This window comes from Mirounga angustirostris, unplaced genomic scaffold (genome assembly GCF_029215605.1).
Source record: "Mirounga angustirostris isolate CCGP_5_RB_7025 unplaced genomic scaffold, mMirAng1.0.hap1 SCAF_10, whole genome shotgun sequence".
In the NCBI taxonomy this organism is placed as follows: Eukaryota; Metazoa; Chordata; class Mammalia; order Carnivora; family Phocidae; genus Mirounga; species Mirounga angustirostris.
The window spans coordinates 115724395-115748710 of NW_026991718.1; the positions used below are offsets into that span (position 1 = coordinate 115724395).

At 51.9% G+C, this 24316-nt stretch overlaps 1 protein-coding gene across 23 annotated transcripts in view; it reads left to right on the forward strand.

Annotated features, from left to right (window-relative positions):
• The window catches only part of EPB41L1 (erythrocyte membrane protein band 4.1 like 1), a 121451-nt gene that overhangs the window by 35546 nt on the left and 61589 nt on the right, over positions 1 to 24316 (forward strand). Inside the window, exon 1 of one of the 23 annotated variants that reach the window (XM_064573106.1) lies at positions 15604 to 15865. The exons of the other annotated variants lie outside the window; for them this stretch is intronic. The gene's annotated coding sequence lies outside the window, so the exon portion shown is untranslated. Of the gene's footprint in view, positions 1 to 15603; positions 15866 to 24316 lie in introns of those variants that run through there. 23 annotated transcript variants of the gene reach the window in all.

A 24316-nucleotide genomic window follows, 5' to 3' on the forward strand; every position in this document is an offset into this window, starting at 1 on the left:
GAGCATACTGTCTGCAAGGTCCATCCACGTTCCAGCATGTGTCAGAATTTCCTTCCTTTTTAAGACTGAATAATATTCCATCATATGTGTAGGACACATTTTGTTTATCCATTCATCTGTTGTTGGACTCTTGTGTTGCTTCTACTTCTTGGTGGTTGTGAATAACGCTGCTATGAACACAGATGTACAAATATCTCTTCAAGACTATGCTTTCAAATCTTTTGGGTATATCCCAGAATTGCTGGATCATGTGGTTAGCACTTTTTTTTTTAAAAAAAAAGATTGATTTATTTGAGAGAGAGAGAGCGTGTGTGCGGGGGATGGTGGGGGAGGGGGGGCGGAATCTCGAGAGAGAGGGGCAGAAACAGAGGGAGAGAGAGAATCCCAAGCAAGCCCCAATGCGGGGCTTGATCTCACGACCCTGAGATCGTGACCTGAGCCGAAATCAAGAGTCGGACGCTTAACCAGCTGAGCCACCCAGACACCCCTGGTTGGCAGTTTTTTAAGCCACTATTTAGAGTGTGCTTGCATACTTGACCTGTATTGCCTCACTCGATCCCTACATCTGCTCCATCCCGCAGGTAGAATGATCCTCCATTCACAGCTGAGGAATGAAGGCTCAGAGTGGTGAAGACATGGACTCAAAGGCTCCCAGCTGGGAAGCCGGGGAGCCCGGGTTAGGTGCTGACTTGCTGCTAGAGTCCTTGATCATTATGCTCTGCTGCCTCCCAGTGGCCTCCCTCTCCCCACCTGTTACATTTTCTGCCTCTGTTGGGTAGTTTCTCTCACTCACACTCACAGGGTCACTTTCTCCTGCCTCGTGTGTGTTCGCTGTCTCCGGAGACTTGGCGCAACCTGAGTAAAGGCCCTCTGACTGCTAGGAAGTTTTTGTGAGCTGGGGACCTGTGAGAGAGGCCTGTAATTTGCTTTCTAATCATGGTTCTCTGGATTTACATTCGCCTCTCTCCCAGCGGTGGGCGGGATCTCAGGCCGCGTCATGTGGCTTGTGGACCCACAGAGAGCTCCTGCTAGGGTCAGCTCCAGGGGCAGGGGCACTGTACCCCCCGAGAGGGGCAGTGGGAGGGGAGAGGCCCAGCCAGCCAGCCTCGGATTCTCCTGGCTCGCTGGTTTCCTAGCAACAGCACAGAGGCAGAAAATTGTACAGAAAGATGGAGGAAGAGAGGCTTCTAAGTGGGTTTCCAGTACGCCCGCCTTTTCCTGACCTTCAAAACTGTCAGAGCAAAATAGTTCTAAGTTTGGGTGATTTTACTGGTTTTCTAAGTTCAAGCCAGACTTAGAATTTACATGCTCATCAGCCATCTTTCTGTTGTCTTCTTTAATTTTTTTTATTATGGAAAATTTCAAACCTGCTGAAAAGTAGGGAGAATAGTATAATGAACCTCCACGAATCCATTGCTCAGTTTTGACAATCATCAATATACAGTCTTAGCCCAACTATCAACAAACGTGGGAGTCAAAACTCTTCTTCATTCACAGCACTAGCTCAGTGCACCAGACATAGTAGCCGCTTAGTAAATAAATAGATGTTGGCTGATGACTTTTCCCTCTCTGGGTCTCGGTTTTCTCATCTCCATGGGAAAGGGGTAGGCACCAGATGATTTATTTCTAAGAGATGTGGTGTGGGGCAGTGGTCAGAGCCTACACTTGGTGTCAGAACCACTTGTTCAAATCCTTATGCTGCCATTCCCTAGCTGGGTGTCTTTAAGCAAGTTACATCTCGGTTTTCTCATCTGTAAAATGGGGCTACTAGATCCTGCTTCTCAGGGGTGGTTTGGAGCATTGAATAAAGATGAAGTAGCTGTTTTGTTGTTAGTACTTTTAATTATTGCTTTTTAAAAATATATATACATATATATTTATTTATTTGAGAGGGAGAGGGTGAGAGAGAGCGTGTGCGTGGGGGAAGGGGCAGACCTAGGGGAGGGAGAGGGACAGCGGACTCTGCACTGAGCCTAGAACCCAACATGGGGCTTGATCCCATCACCCTGAAATCAAGACCTGAGCCGGGATCAAGAGTTGGACGTTTAAGCAACTGAGCCACCCAGGCGCCCCTGTAATTGCTATTTTTAATATTAATATTCTGGTGGGAGGATTCCATGTACATACTTCAAAAATACAAAAGTAAATTGGAATTGACTAGAATGCAAGGCCTAGGATTCCACTTCTTTTTTTCTTTTGTCCCAGTCAGCAGATAGTCAGACGCTTGAGGAAAGGACAGTACAGCGAAAGCCAGGGCCCCAAATGTGGAGCTGGGAGCAGGCCTAGAGTGGGAGGCCACACAGGCTGATTCCCTCTCCTCCCCTCCCTCCCCTCCCTCCCCCCAGCCACACAGGGGTGCCGTCACCCCTGTGAGAGGAGCCTGCGGACTGCTGCTGGAGCTGGGAGGGAATGATGGTCTGGTGTGGAGATGCAGGGCACGTGGCCCTAGACGGGCTTTTGTGGGGTTCTGGGCAGGGGATGGTGGTGTAGCGACTATGAGCTCAGCTGGAAGGGAGGGCTCCGTAGAATATGGCTCCTTAGAACGTGAGCTCAGGATACCCTATTCAGTTCTTTTATTTAACTCCTCTGTCTGCAAGTCAGACCTGCGTCTGAATCCTGACTTACCGTGTGACCTTTGGCAAGTATGCTGCTACCCTTGCGGGGCCTCAGTGTCCTCCTCTGTATAATGGGTACAGCAGCACCCACTTTGAAAGCTGTTGTGAGGGTTAAGTGATATGAGTATAATAAAGTGCTCTAGAAAAATTGAAAACAGAATAGAGTGAATGTTCACTACCACTTTTTAAGACTTTTTTTAAGTTTTTTTTTTTTTTAAGATTTTATTTATTTATTTGACAGAGAGAGACACAGTGAGAGAAGGTACACAAGCAGGGGGAGTGGGAGAGGGAGAAGCAGGCCTCCCGCAGAGCAGGGAGCCCGATGCGGGGCTCTCGATCCCAGGACCCTGGGATCATGACCCGAGCTGAAGGCTGACGCCTAACGACTGAGCCACCCAGGCGCCCCCACTTTTTAAGATTTTTTTTTAAATTCCAGTATAGTTGACATACAATGTGACATTAGTTTCAGGTGTACAACACAGTGATTCAACTTCTCTATACCTTATGCTGCACTCACCACAAGCGTAGCTGCCATCTGTCAGCAGATGCTACTACGGTATCATTGACTATCTCCCCTATGCTGTGCCTTTTATTCCCGTGACTCCATTCATTCCGTAAGTGGAAGCCTGTATCTCCCACTCGCCTTCACCTCTTTTGCCCATGCCTCTACCCTCTGGCAGCTATCAGTTTGTTCTCTGTATTTATACGTCTGATTCTCCTTTTTGTTTGTGTAGTCATTTGTTTTTTTTAGATTTTAGATATGAGTGAAATCATTTGGTATTTGTCTTTCTCAGTCTGACTTCTTTCACGTAGCATAATACCCTCTAGGTCCATCCATGTTGTCACAAACAGCATGCTCTCTTCCTTTTTTATGGTTGAATAATATTCCATTGTAGATACATGCCACATCTTCTTTATCCATTCATCTATGGATCGACGCTTGGATTGCTTCCATATCTTGGCTTTTGTAAATACTGCTGCAATAAACACAGGGGGTGCATATATCTTTTTGAATTAGTGTTTTCATTTTCATTGGGTACATACCCAATAGTGTGATTCCTGGATCATATGGCATTTCTATTTTTAATTTTTTGAGGAACCTCCATACTGTTTTCCACAGTGGCTGCACCAATTTACATTCCCACCACCAGATTTACTACCACTTTTATCTTTATTATAATACTTATTTCCCTTATTGTAAAATGAGATCCACTCTCTCTGGATGAGATTCATGGACAGGGGTTCCTGGAGGAGAGCACTTCCACTGTGGAGGCCTGTATCGGGACTGTGGGGGATGGCTGGGTGGGGCCCCCAATTAGTGAAACTCCAGGGGGCACCTGGGGACGGTGTGGAAATTCAAAGCCAGAGGGAGACTTGGTAAGAGTGGTGGCTGAAGGGGTGGGGTCTCTAATGAGGAACCAGGAAGGGCTTTGAATGGTTCAGACCAGAGGCTGCGAGTCAGCTGAGGGTAATGGACCTTTCTTATGACCTTTCTTATGTAAATAATATATGTTCTCACGCATCCATACACCAGAAAATCAGCAAGGAAGTAAAACAAAACCCAGATAAGCACAAGAGAAATAATTCCACTGTCAAAAAACAACATCTGGGAACATAATTTTTTGTATATTTCCTTCCAGTTTTCTTTTCTTTTCTCTTCAAGATTTTATTTATTTATTTGAGAGAGAGAGAGCACAGGCAGGGGAAGCAGCAGGCAGAGGGAGAGGGAGAAGCAGACTCCCCGCTGAGCAGAGACCCAGATGCGGGGCTCGATCCCAGGACCCTGGGATCATGACCCCAGCCGAAGGCAGATGCTTAACTGACTGAGCCACCCAGGCGCCCCTCCAGTTTTGTTTTGTTTTTCCTATGCATGCACATACATTTTATAGAAATTGGGTCACATGTTACATACTATTTTGTACCTGCTTTTTAAAATTTTGTATTATGTTATGAATGTTATTACATACAATCATAGAGATCCACAGCACTATATTTTAACAACTGCATAATATTTCAGGATATTTCTGTATCATTTATATAACGTAGCCACTATTTTTGGACATTTCTATTAATTCTAATTCCCACTTCACTGTGGTATACAGGACTCTTGGAGACACAGAACAAATGTTCTCATAGCTATATCTTTGTGTACATGCATTGTAGAAGAATTTCCGGCTTCAAGTTATGTACACTTTTAAGGCTTAGAATGCACTTTCCCAAAGCGCCCTCCAGAAAGATGAAACCACGCGACAGTGGCACTGACATTGTTCAAGTCTGCCTGACCTACTAGGTGCTCATTGCCTTACTATCCAGACTGCAGTGGGGCGGGGGTGGGGGAGCCTTCCTCAGATGGCCTTGGGGGAGGAGAGGTATCAATAGCTACTCTGAAGGGACTCTTGCAGAGAGAGGGGCCCCTGCACGGGCTAGTGGCCTGGGGTAGGCTGTCCTGGTGAGGGCTGTGTTGGTCAGGGGAGGCGGGGCTGGGCTGGGCAGTCTTGCCCCTGGTGTGATCCTGGGCGCAGCCTGGTGTGATCAGCGTGGTCACCAATCCAAGACATTCATTCTAGAAGCCAGCGCAGCCTGTCTGGCCATGCTGACAGCCGTGTACATTCACATGGTGGGTAGTGATTCACCAGAGCCGGCAGTGGTGGCCGTCGCTCTGACAGAGTGGAACTGTTCTCACCCATCCTGTCACTCGGCTTCTAAAAATATCTATTGCCTGTTCTGAGTGACCGCACTGCCATGTGTCTGGAGGTGTAGTCCCTTGGCTGTGGCTATGTGAGGGAGGGTTTTTGCGTGTGTGTGTGTGTGTGTGTGTTGGGGGTCGGGGTGGCATCTGGGACCCTCTAGTGGTTGGCATCTGAGCTGGGGATTTGGGGTGGGGGAACGAGAGGCAGGCAAGCTCCTCCTCTTCTACCTTCTCATGGCTGGGGACAATCTGTTCACTCTCTGGGAAGTGGCAGAGACAGTCCGTGGGGGCCGGCCTTGCCTTCAGGACTGTGTGCTCACTCCCTGTTGCCCGGGGGGAGCAGAAAGGGGGGGCAGCCTGCAGAGGCAATAAGACAAGGCAGGGGGCAGGCTCTGGGAGGGATGGGTAGCATCCAGCCCATCAGCTATTGAATCCTATGAAATCGCATTTCAGATTTCATCATTTTGGTGAAATTTTTCACATAGAGTTTCTTTAAATTAGATACAAATACAGCCTATTTCTTATCACGGATGATTAGAGACCATCTAGCCAAGGTTTCTTGACCCAAGTGTCCATGGACCCAGGGGGTGATCAACGCATGGGCTTCATGAGGTCTCTTGATGCCTAAAATAACAAGAAGTGTGTGTGTGTGTGCGCACGTGCGTGTGCATAATGTTTGTGTGTCTGGATGTGTGCCCATGTGCATTTTTCTGGGGGAGAAGCTCTGCAGTTTTCATCTCATTTTCAGAGAAAACCATGACCCATAAAAGGTTAAGAACCACACTAGGCCAACCCCCTTCCATCAGAGGTAAGGAAATTGAATCCAGAGAGGGAAATGACTGCCTGAGATATCACTGCCAAGACCAGAGTCCAGGTTTGTTGATATCATCTCCCTCTGGCTGGTTTCCTGAGTTAGGATCCAGCCCCTATGTAGTAGGCAGAACCCCAGGTACTGTTTCCCATACCCTTCTGTCTGGCATGGATCAGCTGAACAGGCCTGACACTTTCCATGGCCGTGGGCAGCTGGGCACTCACTTCCAGACATTCCTATTCCCAGGTAGTCTTATAGGGAAAGACTCAAGGGCCATCTTCTGACTTGATCCCTTATAGGGCATCTTAGCTCAAGACACTAAATCCACCTCTTGCGCCTTGACGCAAGACGTGCCCTTGCCTTCTGGGAGAGGAACTGACACCTTTGGCTTGGAGAGAAGTCACTGGTGCTATGGGGGAGTGGGCCTAGGAATATTATATGATGGACAGGCAGGAGGCCATAGCTCATGGCAGGAGACAGATGCTGGTCCATTGTATGTGGGAGAAATTCAACTTGGTACCATAGGAGTTTAGATGAAGTGGCACACGAGGATTAAAATGATAATTAACATTCATTGACTTACTATATGCCAGGCACTCTTCTAAGAAAAGTGCATGTGTTGACTTCTTTGATCTTTACAATAACCACAGAGGGTTATTAAAGGAAACTGAGGCCAAAGAGATTAAGCACACTAATTAATGTCTGAGTCAGGACATGGAGCTACATCTTCTGACTCCAGAGTGTTGAGTTACTTTGGAACCAGCGTGGCCCCTAGCCTCGGTGCTGGCAGATCCCACACCTGAGTGTGCATCAGAACCACGAGAGGGCTGATCAGAACACAAGTTACTTCTCCAAGTCCCCAGGTTTCTGACTCTGTAGGTCTGGGGCGGGGCCTGAGGATTTGTACACTAAGGCGTTCTCAGATGATACTGCTGTTCTAGGGACCATGCTTTGAGAACCACTGTCCTGCTTACTGATAGGAAGAGGTGACCAGAGGGAAGGGAAGTGGTTATTGATCTTGCCTGGATTATTGCAGTGCTCTCTGGCCCACTACCAGGTCCAGGTCTCTCCTGCCCTCTAGTCACTTACTCCTCACTAAGGACAAATTTATCTTCCTGAAGCCCAGCTCTGCCCATGTCATGCCTCCACTCAACATCTTCTGGATTCTCTGCCATGTGTACCAGCGCCATCCAGTAGAACTGTCTGGAAATGGTGCACATCTGCACTGTCCAATATGGTAGCCACTAACCACAGGTGGCTATGAATTTTACATTTTTTCCCATTTTAATTCATTTAATTGAATAGTCACATGTGGCTAGTTGCTAGACGGTGCGGGAAATCACTTGGTATGCCGTGTCATTCGAGGCTCCCACTGGTACCATATGCCTTCCAGCCCCAGCCTCAACCCTTAGCATCGCTAGCTCAGGGCCATACGGGGCCAGTTTCCTGAGTCTACCCTGGACTCCCCAGCCCTGGGCCTTGTTTTATGCTGTCTCCTCCATCTAGAGTGTCCTTCTGCCCTGTCTGTAATGCTCAGCCCAAATGCTCCCTCTGCCTTGAAACCTTTGACACCCGCCCTTCCCCCAATCTCTTTCTCCTCTGAACTCCAAAAGCACTTCATCCTTTTCTTACAGCCTTTAGTACTTTTTGCGTTCTATTGTGATTGGCTGGTGCTGGTGTGTTCTCTCAACTGTGAGCTTTCGGAGAGCATGACTGTTTGCTAGTGAGTTCTCGCTGCCCAGCTCAGGTCCCCCCAGGCACACAGAGGAGCTCGCTAAATCCCACAAACCTTTGCCCTGGTGCACTGGGGAAACAGAGATGGATAATGTGCCCTTCCTGTTCTCAAGCTGCTCACGAGCTCTCAGGAGAATCTGATTCATGTCCAGAAAACCACTGAAGCCAATGGTTATTTTGGGCAGGAAGATAAAAGCCACAGAGGGCCAAGTTGGCGAGGGAGTCCAGCAGGAGCCACCTAAGCAGAAGGCTGTGTTTGTACACACAGAAAGCTTCTCTGCCCACCCTGGCCTGGTACAAGGAGTGGAAGCAACCAGACATCACGGCCTGGCCGCCTCCTGAAGCTGGGGATTAACCAGTGATACAGCGACTGCTCTCACCATCTGATCCCTGCATATGGGTGGATGGGGAGAAGGTTGCAAAGACTATAGAGCTCTGCCAGCTTCTGGAAGTAGAGTGTTGGCCGGGTGGCACCTGGGCTGGGAATCTGAGTACGAGAAAATGTTCAGTGTGGTCTGAGCAGTGGGCAGCAGGTGAAATTCTGCTTGGCCTGGTGTGGGAGTTTTGAGATTTTGAGAACAGTCCTGGTTGAAAAGAGAGAAATAGCATTCTAGCTTCAGAATCTAGTACTAAGAGTATTCTACATCCTGAAAATCTCTAGCATATATTCATCTCTGGGACAAAAGCCTGTTTTGAAAAGAGAACTTTATTGAGGTGTACCTGGGTGGCTCAGTTGGTTGAGCGTCTGACTCTTGGTTTCAGCTCAGGTCGAAATCTTGGGGAACGTGAGATTGAGCCCTGCGTCAGGCTCCATGCTCAGTGCAGAGTCCCCTTCTCTCCCCCTCCTTCTACCCCTCCCCTTGCTCCCTCTCACGCGCGCTCTCTCTCTCTCTCAAATAAATAAATCTTTAAAGAAAGTTGACATTATAAATGCAGGAAAGTACACAGATTATAAGTTTACGCATACTTGTGTAACTATAGTCCAGACAAGAACCAAAACGCGACCAAACTTCTAGGAGCTCTAAGAGGTGGTGCCAATATCTCCACGGTAAATTTGTGATAAACCAAATATATGCAGGATTAATGACGGAAAAGCACAGGCTCTGGAGTCAGGTGTGCCTGCAATTGAATCCTGCTCCCCGCCCCCAACTAGCAGTGTGACCTTGGTTTAGTGACTTCACTGCTCTGAGCTTCAGTTTCCTCCCCCTGTAAAATCAAGTGCATATATAACCTCCGCTTTACAGGGCAGTAAGAGATTAAAAACTGAAAATGAATCCAAATTGCTAGACACAGTGCCAGTACGTGGTGGGGACTCAGCTGCTCTCTGCAAGGGTGATGGGGATTGATGGTGTCACTGCAGCATCTTCTGGCACATGGGACCGCAGACGCATCGCCACTTTCCTTCCATCGCCTCTCGCAGCTCCCAGCCTCTGTACGATAGTCTCCAAGGTCTCTTCTGACTGCAAGGAGTCTGCAATGCTCTGACGATGCAGACCTCAGCTGACACCTCAGGCCCCTGATGGGAGGCTGGGTGGACGGATATCTGTATCGAGTGGGACGGTGGCCAGATCTTTCATGTTCAGGCCCCGGGAGTGTGGCTGTCGGAGTGTGGGGCTCCATTAAGAAATGTAGCCAAGGTGGCGTTGGGGTCAGCAGAACTCAGCCTCAAGAGTGTCCTGGCATCCCGGTGAATTCTTACTTCCCGCCTCTGACTCTGGGAGTGAGGATGGCCCAAGGGACACACAGCACACACATATTTTGAGCAGGGCCCTCATGGGGAGAAGGATGAAAGTGGCCCCTGCCATCAGGTTCACAGCAGACAGGAGTTAAGACCTTTCAGCACTTCTCGTGACCCAAGGCTGGAGGGCAGAATGTGAGAGGGAGAGGCCCAGAGTTTCCTTCTATCTGGGAGGGGTTGTTGCCAAGAGGAGGAGACCAGGAAGGACTTCCTGGAGGATGCCTGGATGAATGACCATGGGAAAAGGAGGAGGGGTCTCCCGGGCAGAGGAAAGAACACGGGCAGAAGCAGAGAGGCAGGGCTGGGCCGCCGACCTAGGAGCCTGGAACCTTTCATTTTGAAGGAGCTTCCCACCCAGATCCTGAGGATAAGGCTGAAGAACCAGGTGAGATCAGCCTGTGAATGGTCTGGAAAGTCAGGGTGAGGAGTTTGGCTTGCTTTATCAGAGAATGGGGGACCACTGAAGGTTCCTCCACTGAGGAAGCGGAGTAGGACCAGCTCCTGGAGATTTGCTCAGTGGAGACCAGCAGGTACACATTTGTCCAGAGCTGCATTATTTTTTGGCCAAAGATGGTAGCCAAATGTCCAAGCTACTGGAGTGGGCTCTGAGAGCCCTTTGGATGCACGGACCTGCGCAGAGGCCTGGCTGTGGGTACAGAAGGGGGAGGGGAGGCCAGAGAGGAGGAGGAGGAAGGGCGAAGGGGAAAGTAAGGCTCCCACCTTTGCCAGATTGCAGTCTTGTTGGGGAAGCCAGAGAGCCTCATGACAACAGAGTTTCGAATTCAGAAGTGAAGACATGAAATGTGTGGTCCAGTAGGCCAGAGGAGGGACAGGCTGGGTAGAACATGGGTGGAGGAGGCAGGGAGCGTGAACTTCCTGGAGGGGAGGCAACCTTTGGAGGCTTTGGAGAGACTGAGGGTACCGCAGGGCATGCTCAGCCCTTTGTGGGTATTCTCTCATGTCCTCTTCTAGGAGCTCTAAGAGGTAGTGCCAATATCGTCCCCATTCTACAGAGATGGGAACTGAGGCTCAGAGAGGTTAAAGCCTTGCCCAAGGTCACACAGCTCCTGTACAAATTAATGAACATCCCCCATCCCTGCCTCTGGCCCCCTCCCCAGAGGTAACTGTTGCCCTTGCACTCTTCAGCAGCACCACGCTAGATCTAGAAAAGCGCTTTGTACTGTGTAACCCGCTGTGCGGCTTGGTCATCATTCCACACCAGAATATGACCTAATGCGGGAGTGTGTGGCTCCCACGGTCTGGGCTGGAAGGTTCCAGGGAAGGGTGGTCCCTGGGGACTGCAGCGCTTCAGGAGCCTTCCTGGAGGAGTCTGAAGGCGAGGAGATGGGGGGCAGCTGGAAGAGGGAGGTCCCTGCCAGGTGAGTGATGCTGCCTGTCCACCCTGCCTGCTCTCTAACCCAGACGCAGCCACCCTGCAGTGCCTTCCAGAGAGCGCCAAGGACCAGTGAGAACAGCCTTCTCAGGCAGACTGTCCCAGGCCTGTGGGTCACGCTGCTCTGGAAAGTTTGGCTCTGGTAGCTTCCCCCGGAGACTGGCCCAGCTCTCAGCTGCCTGGGGCTGCAGCTCAGCCCCGCCAGTCCCTGCAGCCCTGTAGGGCCAAAGCCAGACGCCCTGCAGCTTTCTTGCCCTGGAATACCCTCCTCGCCATGACCTTGCCTTTAACCTAGCTCAGTTTAGGCATCCCCTCCTCCAGGAAGCCTTTTCTGAGCCCCAGGGGCTGGGTTAGGACTTCAGGTTATCTAAACCCGTGCCAACTAAAGGAAATGTCGTGTGAGCCACATATGTAATTTACAGTTTTCTAGTGGCCACACGAAAAAAGAAAAGCAATAAGAAACCAATGACATATTCTAATGCTACATTTCATTAACTCAATACATCTAAGATACTTCAACACAAAAATTACTGAGCTATATTACACTCTTTTCCAATTAAATCTTCAATGTCCAGTGCCAACTTTAGACTTAAACACACCTCATTTGCATCCGTCCCAGTTCAAGTACTCAGTAGCCGCATGTGGTAGCGACTACCATAGAGGGTCAGCACAGTTCTGGAGGCAGGAGGAGAGCATAAGGGCTGACTCTTAGTGTTTGGCCTCGGAAAGATAACGGCAGTCATGTCCTGGCTCTGCCATTTCTTTGATGGGTGAACTTTGGGAAGTCATTAACCCCTTTGAGCCTTACTTACTTTAGCTGTAAAAGGAGTGAAGGATTTCGATGCTAGAGAATGATTGTGAGCATTCCACAAATGAATGTGTGTCTAGCGTCAGGTACAGAGTAAGTGCTCAGAAAATGGTGGTGATTCATCTTACAGTGTGCCCTCCGATGGGCTGGCTTATGTGCCGTTCTCCCCCACTGGACTGACTGTGAGTCCAAGGATGGAGGCTACCCAATTCCTCTCGCCTCCCTTGAGTCCAGGACCTGGCTCAGTGTGAACATCACTGCTTGCTGAATGAAAGATTAAATCCTTGTGCTCGGAGCACTAGCCACCCACCCTTACCCTCCTGCCCACCCAGGAACAAAGGGGCCCCTGCTGGCTGGGAGTCACGAGACCTCTGACTACTTGGGGTGACCTTGGCAGAGGCCACTGAAGATAAAAGAGGGGGTAGGAGGGGCCCTGCTCAAAGTGTTTGGTGTCATCTCTGCCCCAGCCCTGGGGGGCTATTGCTGACACCTTGTGCTTTGCCTTCCCAGCCAATGGAGCGAACCATTTCCATCCTTCTCCAGGCTTTCCTGTATCCTGGCATTTTTCCGTCAAGTTCTCTGGAGTTAAAAAAAATTTTTTTTTAAAGATTTTATTTATTTATTTGAGAGAGAGAGAACGAGAGAGAGCAAGCATATGAGAGGGGGGAGGGTCCGAGGGAGAAGCAGACTCCCTGCCGAGCAGGGAGCCCAATGCGGGACTCGATCCCGGGACTCCAGGATCATGACCTGAGCCGAAGGCAGTCGCTTAACCAACTGAGCCACCCAGGAGCCCTGAAGTTAAAAATTTAAGAGAAAATAATTTCTCCTACCTCCTAGGCAGACCAGAGAGGGGGAGGCGGGGTCCTGTCCCTTCTCTTCTACCAGCATTTACTGACCTCCCATCACACCAACCCAGTAACAGAAGTAGGGCAGGAAGAATTTCTCCCATTTTATAGATGAGGAAACAGGCTCAGAGAGGTCAAATAATCTGGCCAAGTAACACTGACATGATAGAGGCAGGGCTGGAAGCAGAATTCAGAACTAAGGGAACTGGAAAGACATTCTTCGTTGAGTGGGCTCTTCTTTGTCCACCTGGGCCCCTAGCATTTCTCCACGGGGGCTTTCATGAGAGGTGGTCCTAGGTTGGGTCCTATTCCTGTGCCTCAGCTTCCCTGCCTGGGGAATGAAGGCAGCAGAGGAACTGCAGTATTAACTTCAACTGATGCCCGTAAGGGGCCATGTGTTCATCAGAGTACCCCCGGCCCACCCTCCACCAGATTTCTCTGGAAAAGGTTATTGCAGGGTCAAGTGGAAAGTGGGTTCCAGAGAGCTAGTGTGGCTGAGCAAGTATAACCTTGAACAAGTCACTCACCACTCTGGGCCTCAGTCTGCTTGTTTATAAAATGGGGATGATATTATCTCACAAGACGTTGCGGAGATCACACACAGAAGTACTTTGCAAAGTGGAACGTGCTAATAGAAATATTGGTCAATACTAATAATAGAAATAATGACAATAGTAGAAGAAGCCCACTTTTCAGTGTGGTCCCTCTGACCTGAAGGGAATTGGGCCTTTTGAGTATAAATCCAGAATGATGTCTGGGAACGTCCTGCCTGGATCTTTGGAATGTAGCTCGGATTCTTCTGGGAAAGTGAGAGGCTCCATCTAGCTCAGGAGGGTGGGAAAATGGCCCTGACCCAGGGGAGGAGGGAGAAGGAAGGAAGGGGAGGAGGATCCAGAGAAGGAGGGTGAACTAGGAGGAATAAGGGCTTTGGCTTATGTGCTCTGTCCTGCCCACAGGAGCCCAGGGTTGGGAAGGTCAGTGAACAGAAGAGGCTCAGAGTGAATCTGGAATAAAAATAGTGGCCAGCAGGGAGTCAAGGATCTCTTACCAGATGGGCAGCAAGTTTATCTGGTGTAACTCCTAAGTTTTACTGATCCTTTCACTCATTCACTTGAATAAATGTGTAGTAACAACTCAAAGCATCCCTAGTGGCAAAGTGACTTGCCCGAGGCCATGCATGCCCCTGAGGGTCTGGAGAGTTCCTGGGAGGAATTTGGGAAGCTGGAGAGTGAAGGAGAGTCCCGAGGTGACGAGGTGACGAGGTGACAGAGGACATCTGTAAGGAAGTCTGCCCAGCGGGACTCTGGTCCTTCTGGGAATTGGCTCTGGGCTGCTTTGTCTAGCTTCCCAGCTCCTGCCTGGAGCAAGGGCGTGTTCTCTGGGCCTGGGAGGAGCCGGCTTCCTCCTGCGCGCTCTCTACCCGCTCCTGAGCTTAGTGGGCAGCACGGAGAGTGAAGGGACTAGAAGCTACGTTTTGGGAACATCTGGTGAAGGAGTTTGTCATGTTTAAGCTGGAGAAGATAAGGCTTGGTGTGGGGGTGGGAAAAAAGGGACACAGTTGCTATCTTGAGTTCTCTGAAGGGTGCTGGGGAGAAGGCCTGGCCTCATTCTGTGGAGGCCCTAAGGGGTGGTATTAGGACGTAAGTTGGAAGGTCACCATGAGGGAGCAGCCACACCTACTCTCAGAGACAGGGAGTAGAGGTGGCTACTCGTGAGTCAGCACTGAGGGACACGACCCACTGGTGAGGCTAACACCGAGGGACTGCAGCTTAGGGGGACGGATGGCTTGGCTCATGTCTGGGCTGCTTCCCAGCTTTGGACCTCTGTGCTTTCCACTGCAGTGGGGTCTGGGGTGCCTAGAACAGTGGCTGGCACATAGTAGGTACTCAGGAATTATTTGAAGAGTGAAAAAATCTATGTTTATGTCTGGGGGGAAGGGGCTTGGGAGTAGGGTCATGTGGGCTACAAATGTGGACCATGGGCAGAGGTCTTTGGAGATTATGTTGGGAGCTACCCACGGTCTTCCCTGGGGCTTCCCCCATGAAATGGGGCCCTAGAGGTGAGGATGTCCAACCCTTTCTTTGACTGTTTGCAAACTGAGGCCCAGAGTGAGAGAAAAACTTGCCCAAAACTGTTGGCCAAGACAGTGGCAGAGCCGGACCAGATCCCAGGCCCTCTGCCTCCCACAGTCCTCTGCCATTTGAGGTCCCGGCCTGTGGACCCAGGGAGGTGGAGGTGTGGGGGGTGGGACCAGCTTTTTGAGTTAGTGCTGCTGAAGGGCTTTCACTTGGTTTTGAGTCATATCCTCAGTGCCACAAACCCCTTGGCTACCCCGCCGCACACCTTCCTGGAGCCTAAGTGCACACCCAGCCTGTGCTCACACACATCCAGAAAAAAAACATCTGCGCACAGGCCCAGTCCCTAGTTACACTGAGGGTCATTGCCACCAAAGTGCATATGGGCAAACGCACACATACCCTCAGAGACACACCGGATCCCAGGAGGCGTTTCCACACACCTCCTCCCGGATTGGGGAGGAGCCCTGAGTCCCACGGAGATTGTGCCCTTCTTCGCTGCTGGGGAGGGGAGGGTATCCGGCTCTGCTCGGTGGGCTGAGAGGCCCACTGTGTCTGAGTCACCCCTTCTGAGTCAGGGATCCTCCCCCTTCTCCCCCCCCCCCCCCCCCGTCCCTGCCGAGCTCCCAAGAGGGGTTGTCCCCGCGCTTGGGCCGACGCTGGCCGGGGGGCCGGGGTGGGGGCAGCGAGGGTGCAGAGTTGGCTCCCGCAGGGGTCCGGGAACTGCCGGTGACAACGCTGGGGAGGAGGTGGCCTGGGAGCCTGAGAGAGAGGGAGGGAGGAGGAGGAGGAGAGGGAGGCTGGCGGAGAGGAGGCGGAGGCAGGGCTAGGGCCGCCGGAGGGAGCAGGCAGGCGCGCGGCGGCCGCCCCTGGGCTGGGCGCGGAGGCCGGGCGGGGGCGGGGGCGGGCCGCGCGTCGGGCGCCAGGCCCGGGGCTGTGGGCACGGTGCCCAGCGCACGCCGAGCCGCCGCCGCCGCCGCCGCTGCTGCAGTCGGCATCCATCAGCGGGCGGGGGTGTCGCGGAACAGGCTGCTCCGCAGAGCCCGCCGCGGCCCCGCGCGCCCGCCCCGCCCCGCGGCCTCCGGCCCCGCAGGAGCCGTCGGGGCGCCCCGCCCCCCCTCGCCCAGCCTGCCCGAGATGGGGACCCCCGGGCTCAGGTAGGCACGTGGGGGGGGGTCAGGTGGCACGGGGGGCTGGGGACTCAGTACGTGTAGGCCCAGCCTGCAGCCCTGGGGAGGACTGGGGGCGAGACCGGGGGGAACTGAGTTTGCAAGCTGTTGGCTCCCTGGCCAGTGTGGGGGGGAGATCCGTGCTGTTCCTCCCTGCCTCCCAGGTCTGCAGCCTCCCCGAGGCCTGGAGAGAGAGGTGGGCAGGCTGTGGGCTGCTGGTTACTGCTGGGAAGAGCGGTTGCGGGGTGCTGGGCTCCCTGGCTGGGCCACTCTGTTTCTTTGAGACCATTCCTGCCGCCTCTGTGGAGGCCAGGGGCTTCCTGGATCTCTGCGTCCAAGCTTCAGATGCTGCAGGCCAGTCTCTTGGTTGCAGACTGGGGTGCTGGGCAGCTCCTGTCCTCTCCTTCACCCTCTGGTTATAGACCTTTTCCCACCCTGGCCTCACTTCCCATGGCATCGCCCCTCCAAGTCACCCAAAGCTGGGTGGATGGATAATAGTCCTGGGGCCTCTGCGGTTCTGGTTTTCTATTGTTCTGGCCAGAGGCTGTCCCCCGATTAGATAGAGGGAGAGGATTTGTGGGTTCCAGTTGTGTCTGGCACCTTCATGCTTGGGAATGTCCGAGGATCCAGAAGCTGGGGTCTTGGAGACAGGCATGGGGTGGGGGGAAGTGATTGTAGCCACCAGGGTAACTTACCAGGTGCTGAGGCCACTGCCTGGCAGAGCTACGGCCCCAGGATGGTCCATGGGGACCTTGAGGGGCTGGACAAGGACTAGGAAGGAGTTCTGAAGATACCGGTCTCCTTGTTTGCCGCCAGCCACGGTCCTTGCTACCTCCCCCCGCCCCATCTCTGAGAATGCATTGGTGGGGGGAGAGGCACTACCACGTGATCCTGCCTTCACTTCTGGATCTGCATATCACCTCCTCTGCAAAGGTGGGAGTGTAAGAGGGCTGGATTAGGGACCTCTCGGGCTGTGTGGGGTCTGGCTGCTCCAACTCTCCCCGACCTCCCAGCATTAGGAGTCTTCCAGAATTAGCAGCCGTTGGGCCAGGTTGAGAGCTGGGGACGGGAATGGTGCCCCCAGAAGCTCCTGGACGACAGTGCTGCCTGACCTGGACAAGGGTGTGGAGAATAGAGGTGGCTGTGTGCCCGCCCGCCCACCCATTCCTCCAGATGGAGCCTGCGGCAGAGGCAGCCTGTGCCAGTCTCCTCTCTGAGCCACTGTGGCCCAGAGAGGCGCTGCCAGCTCTGTGCAGGGAGGAAGCTGGCTTCTCCTGGCCAGCCTGAGGTCATGCCTGCCCGGCAGCCCCCTGCACAGTCTTTGTGGCACGCAGAGCGTGGTCCCGTGAGGGGTACCTCAGGGCGGTCCTGGAGATCAGTGCAGGGGGCAGTGTTACTATGAACGACTTTCCTGGGCCATGTGACAGTTCCCGGGGCTCAGCTCTGGGAGCTTCAGGGAGATTTCATAGAACCTGCATGAGAACGATGCTTGGCCCCGAAGTTCTCACTTAGTGAATACTGAAAGCTTGAATGAGGCCTAGAGAGGAAGAATGACTTGTCCAAGGTCACACAGCAGCTGAGTGGGAGGGCCAGCACTAATGCACCCAGGTCTTCTATCCCTTGGTTTGAGGTTCTTGCTGCCCAAATGCCTGCTTGCCCATTGGTGTGGCTGTACCCTCCATGGGTCTCTGACAGGGGCTGGGCATTACAGCCTGGAGCCTGAGGCTACCCTTGGGGGGGGGGGTCTCACATTGGCCTCCCAGCTTGTGCCCCTAAAAGATGAGGAGGAAAGGTCAGGCTGCCGCACAGATAGTGGGCCAGGGCTGAGGCAAGGGGCAGCCGGGTAGCCCTTGACCTTGGGAGTATATGGAGCCAAGAGGATGCTGGATGCCCGGAGATATTCTGGGCCTGAGCCTCCCGAGAAAGTAGATAGGGTCTCTTGACTGGACTGGCTGTGTTAGCTCCGACATGGACCCCTCTGTGGGCCTCTCTGGGCTTCTGTGTCCCCATTGATTAAAAGGGGATAATAATCTCTACCTGGAGTAATATCAGTGATTACACAATCGGGATGATGGCATTTATTAAGCATTTACTGTGCGCCAGTGATTTGTATTATCTCGCAGCAACCCTGTCAGGTCTTAGTCACGTTGTACAAGTGAGAAACTGCAGCTCAGAGAGGTTGTGTCACCTGCCTGCGGTTACACCGCTGGAAAGCTTGGGGCTGTCTGTGTCCAGAGCCCCCCTCTCTAGCATGACGTTATGCCTGAGGCAGTGTCTGGGAGTACCAGGTTGGGGTCCAGCAGAGGCACAACCGGTATGCCAGGGCTGGTCCGGTTGGAGAGGTCTGTGTTGGGTCTGGCGAGACAAAGGTGGTTCTGTGGCCCAGGTGCTCCTGTGGTCCAGAGGGATGGGGCAGAGGGGTACTAGCAAGGAGCCCTGAGAGAGGGGGTCGCCTTGGCCTTCTGCTTCCTGGCCAAGATCCCCTAGAAGTGGGGCTGCTCTGGGCTCCCTGCCCCCACTGGCTCTCAGGGAAGACTGGTTAGCATCCCTACTCACCCAGGCCTACCCCTGCCGCATTTGATAGGACCCTAATAACCTGAAAACACGAGGGTGGGAATGCAGGGTACCAGCTGGGACTGGAAGGAGGAGGCCCTTATAGGGAGGGGACCTGAATCTCGGTGGATAGGGGCGGGTGGGAGAGGGCTGGCACTGCTTCCTGTGTGGGCGGGAGTCTTGGGGATAAGAATAGTAATGCCAGCATTTACTGAGCACCTACTACATGTCAGGCACTCTTCCAAGGGCTTACCCATAAACTCATACCATCTTCACAAAACCTGGTGAGGTAGGAATGCTTCTTCCCATTTTACAGATTGAGGGAACTGAGGCTTATAGGCAAGGGAAAGATAGTTGCTCAGGGTCACATGGCTAGGTCATGGGGGAGCCCTGATTTCAATCTGGGCGCTGTGGGCCAGAGCCACGTTCCCGATGGCCATGCCGGCAGCCTACATACAGTATCTTCTCAGAGGTCCTACTCGGTTTTGTGCAATTTGAAAAATATTCTCTGGGTACACCTCCTGCAGGCCCCGTGTTGCCTCTGAGGAAACATCCCTCTCTTCAAGGGGCTCAGAGTCTAGCTGGAGAGCCACAGGCAGGACGCAGAGAGAGTAAAGAGCGAGCTGTTCATATGCTAAGCATGGATTCCTATTTTGGTGATAAGGGAAGGCTTCCAGGAGCCTTTGCGCTGGGCACCAAAGGCCAAGTAGAATTTCAGTGGCTGTGAGGGAAGGATCCCCACTCCCCCAGGTCAGAGGGGAAGGAAGTAGGGATGCCTTTGAAGAAGAGTGGGTAGTCTGGTATGCTTGGGGCAGGTAGAGCAGGGGGCTGGGTGCACTGGGAGGTGACTCAGAAAGCCGGTTTGGGTGTGGGTCTTTGGCAAGGCTCTGGAATCCACCAGGCCTAAGCTCTAGTCACAGCTCCACTGTGTACCAGCCACGTGCCCTCGGGCCCATCATTTAGCTGGCCTGAGCCTCAGTTTCTTCATCTGTAAAGTAGGGATAAGCACACCTGTCTTGTGGAGACCACGTGTGGTGGTAGTTACGTAAAGGGCCTAGCGCAGTGCTGGCACATCCCAGGGCCTCAGGAAACATGACTGCTCTCTCCCTTCAGTCTCTCTCAAATGTCAGGCTAAGGTATTTCCACTTGACAGGAGCCTGGAGGCTCCGGGAGCCTTGGTAGGTCTGCACGGGGCATGCATGCACTGGGGCCTGACAGAAGTGTTTGGGAAGGTCCCTTTGGCAACTGCAAGAACCACAAGGAAGGGAGGGGCTGCAGCCTTGCAGGAGAAACGTCAGCCCCATGGACTTGGAGGGCAGGGGAGGGAGGAAGGTTGACAGTACACTAAGATATCCTCTCATGCGGTGGGGGACTCAGCCGGTGGAAGGGGGGCAGGCCGCAGGAGTCATGAATTTGGTTTGGGGCCTCATTGAGCTTAAGATGAAGGACTGTCTCCCTTCAGTCATTCTGAAGGTTGCCTGGCATCTTTTTGTGCATCTGGCTTTTTTTTTTTTTTTTTTCCTTTTGAATAATTTCCTTTGGATGAATCCGCATCAGAGCTTCCTGTATAATAGCAGTAAATTGGGACTAAGTGCCCAACAATAAGAAGATGATTGAGAGCGTTTTGGAACATCCAGTGGTTAAAATAATATACAGCCGTGAACAGCCACAGAAATACTTATTCTTTGCAGCGTATGTAGCTGTGCACTTGAGAAACTCCTTTGAATCCTTTATTCATTTCATGTCTGCGTGACCGAGCTGGGACAGGGGTTAGATTCTTCCCAGTGCACGAAGAGAGATTCAGGTTAGGTTCTAATCTCCTTGAGGGCAGGGTTCATGTTTTATTCATTGTTCTATTCTCAGCATATAGCTCAATGATTTGCAAATGCTTGTCTGGTGAAAGAATTGATTGAAGGAACAAAGCAGAGGGGAGTTGGCTTGTCCAAGGTCACCCTGGCTGTAAGACCCATGACCTGGTCTCCTCATCCCTACCTGCCACATGCTTACCCCTCACTGAGTAGCTGTGCAGGGGGGCGGGGGTAGGGTGGAGGGGTTCCTAGCCAAGGGCTTGGGACCTACACAGACCAGAGCTTAAGTCTACTTTCTGTCCTGAGCTGCCAGGCTTTGGCAAATTGATCTTTTAAGCCAAACTTACCTCATCAGTAATGTGGCCAGTCCAAGAATCTGCTTTTAGGGTTGTTGTCAAGATTAAGTGATTTCGGGCATGTAAAACTCTTAGCACCATAACTGGCACATAGTAAAGCACCCATGCATATTAGCTGTGATGATAATGATATAATAATGGGGAAATATTTCTGATACAATTAATGTTAAATGGAAAAAAAAAAAAACCCATAAAGTTAGGAGCACTCAGATTGAAGGGGTGTAGAATTAAGTATGACCATAGATAACAGATTGGGAGAGAACAGGCAGAAACAGAGTTACAGCAGGTTCGATGGGAGGTCAGTAAGACTGATCAAAACAGATCTTTTTTTTTTTTTTTTTAAGATTTTTATTTATTTGACAGAGAGAGAACAAGTCAGGGGGGAGGGGTAGAGGAAGAGGGAGAAGCAGACTCCCCACTGAGCAGGGAGCCTGACATGGGGCTCCATCCCAGGACCCTAAGATCATGACCTGAGCCGAAGGCAGACGCTTAACTGACTGAGCCACCCAGGCACCCCCAAAACAGATCTTTTAAAAACACTTTATATTTGCCGTATTTTTATTTTTATGTTTTTAAAGATTTTATTTATTTGAAAGAGAGAGAAAGCGAGAGACAGAGCACAAGCGGAGGGGGAGGGGCAGAGGGAGAGGGAGAAGCAGACTCCCCGCTGAGCAGGGAGCCGGACATGGGGTTCCACATGGAGCTCAATCTCAGGACCCTGGGATCATGATCTGAGCTGAAGGCAGCCGCTTAACTGACTGAGCTGCCCAAGTGCCCCAGTCCTGTAATTTGTTTTTAAAGGGGTAAATCCTGGGGTGCCTGGGTGGCTCAGTTGGTTAAGCGTCCGACTTGGTTTGGGCTCAGGTCATGATCTCAGGGTCCTGAGATGGAGCGCTGCATTGGCAGGCTCTGAGCTCAGCAGGGAGTCTGCTTGAGATGCTCTCCCTCTGCCCCTCCCCCCACTCACTTGCATGCGTGCTTTCTCTCTTTCTCTCAAATAAATAAATAAATCTAAAGGGGTAAATCTTAGTTAATTTGGTCAGGGCCCTGTTGAGGGCCCTGTTGATGGACATTTAAAGTTGTTCCCAATTTTACTCCATTCTAAATAATGCTGACAATGAACTCTAATAGTGTTTGGACAATGAAAGAAAATGAAATGAAAGAGGGAGTCAGAGATTGAGACCATGAGGGTTGCCCCAGGGAGGTCTGCAGGTCTGCTGCTCCCCGTCCCAGCTTCTCAGTGGAACTGAGGGGGGCAAGGACCTGAGGGGCCTGGCTTGCTTGGAGGAGACCCTGTCTCTGCACCCTCCAAGGGTGAGGATGTCCCAGGGAAACCCCTTCTGTCGCTGATCCAGTATGGAGTTCACCTGTGAAACTTCCAAATTCTCTTTGGATGCTAGAAGCTGCTGCCTGGGTCATGCTGCTGTGTACAGCCTGAGTGTCCTTGGACCAGTTCTTTGCCTTCTCTGGACCTCACTTAGCCCATCTGTGTGGTGGTGACAGCCGTACTAATGAGAACCATTGTTGCCACTTACCGAGTGTCCTCTGTATGGCGACATGGCGTCAGAGGGAGCGTCACATGCATTTTCTCATTTTTTTCTCACGAAATGCCTTTGAGGCGTAGGGGGTGTTATTCTCATTTTACATGCTCAAACTGGCTCTCGGTGAGGTTAAGTAACTTGCCCAAGGTCCTCAAGCCAGGATTCAAACTCTGGTCCAAAGCCTGTGTTCATAAGTGCTGTTCCACGTTCCCTCTCACCAGCTGCTGATCGGTGAGGGCCAAGCGAGATGATGATTATAAAAGGATTCTTTAGATTGTAAAGCACCCCACATGTGGGAGGGGTTGGTGCTGCTGTTATTATTTCTACATCCAGAACAACGGTAGCTCTGGTTACATGGTTGACAGCAAGTTGGAGGTTGCGGGATGTAGCAGGATTGAGGGGGAAGAGCACGGGACCGTCAGCCAGCAGATCTGGGTCCTCGTTCTGGCTCCACTTGAACTGACTAGCTTCGTGACCTTGGCCAGCCAAGCTGGCCTAGGGAATAAGCCCACCTGCCCTGTGTGGCCCTTGTCCAGCTCACTGCCTGGAGTTCAGAGGATGCCCCGCTATGGGGAGGCCTCTGGCTGCCTCTGCAGTCATCCGTGTGGTCCAAGCGGGAGGTATTTCTCCTTTCTGATGTCGTTACTCTGCACTTCTGGGCATGTCCTGTGGTCCCCCAGCCCACAACTTCACATCAACCTGTGGCTCCGTGGTTGCACGTGAAACCTTTGGGCAGGAAGCCAGTGCTGGTGGGTGGCAGCCTCATCACATTGCTTGGTTTTATTTAATGAGGTGCCCCTGGGCACCGCAAGCCTCTGACAAATCGCCATCTCCCCATTGCCGCGTACAGAGCTGATCAGTGGTACCAACCAGTGCATGCCCAGCTCCCCGCCTCTGTCGGGGGCTCCTGGGCCTCGGCCAGGAGGGTGGCACCCAGCCCCAGAGGTGGCTCTCTCAGCCTGCACCCTCCTCCCTCGTGGCGGGCGGGTATTTCATTCACATCCAGCCCGAGATCGTCGCTCCAGGAAGTGAATGTTCTGTACTGGGGAAATCCCGATGGGAAGTAGCATCATCTCCAGAGGGGAAGAATAAGTCTTAATAGGCTCGCTCTCTCTGTGTGTTTTTCTTTTCATTCTTCTCTTTTTCTTTTCTGATTCCAAGAGTAATACATGTTCATAGTAGAAAAACGATGAAACCTGGAGAACCTCCGAAAAAGCCGAAAGAAAAGTCTGTAATTCTTTCTCCAAGGGAATGCTATTGTTCACATTTCAGCCTTGAGACGCATGCTAACGATGAGGATATCTAATATTTCTTGAGCACTCACGGTAGGTTTTGACATGTGTTAAGTGCCTTACGGGCATGATCTGGTTCGATTTTCACAGTAACGCTGTGAAATAGGCAAGATGATCATCATGAATTTTACAGATCAAGACACTGAGGCATAGAGAGGTTAAGAGACTTGTTCACGGTCTCCTTGTCACCCCGTTTGTCCCTAACCACTAGGTGATACTGCCTTTTCCCGATTTCTCCTACCCTCCCTCTTTAATTCATACATCTGTTTAGTGTATCAGTCCGATTCTGGCAGAAAACAGAATTCCACTCAGATGCTTACGCTGAGGAGATGTTAATAAAGGTGTGGGCAGGATTAAGGGAACCCACAGGAGTACCCCACGAAATAACAGTTGACAGAAGCTGTTTCCTCCCTTTGGCAGAGGGAGGGAACAGTGTTACCAGAACTCACTGATAGTTGGATCTGTGCAAGGAGCTGACACAGAGGGGCTCAGCCACCCAGAACCACAGAGAGGGAAATTGGAAAGACGTTTCCCAACTTCTCTCTCCTTCCACCCTTGAACCGGTGCCTCCCAATGGCCAAACCCAACCGGAAGTCAGCAGGCAAGGGAGCCCAGACCAAGGGACAGTCCAGGGGTCAGCCTCCCGCTTCTTTGAACAGGGCGTGAATCTGGAGGTGCGAATGGACACTAACAGCCCGGGAGATGTGGTTGGAAGGGGGTGGGGGAGATGTGCCCCCTGATTTCAGGGAAAGAAGAGTTTTCTTGGTAACTGTGATTACTGAAAATATCATTCAAAACAGAAGAGTCTCACTTGCTGCCTGGCATTCTCTTGGTGTTTCGGTGTCTTCCACACCCTGTCCATTTCTCTCTCTCTCTTTGTTCCTTCCTT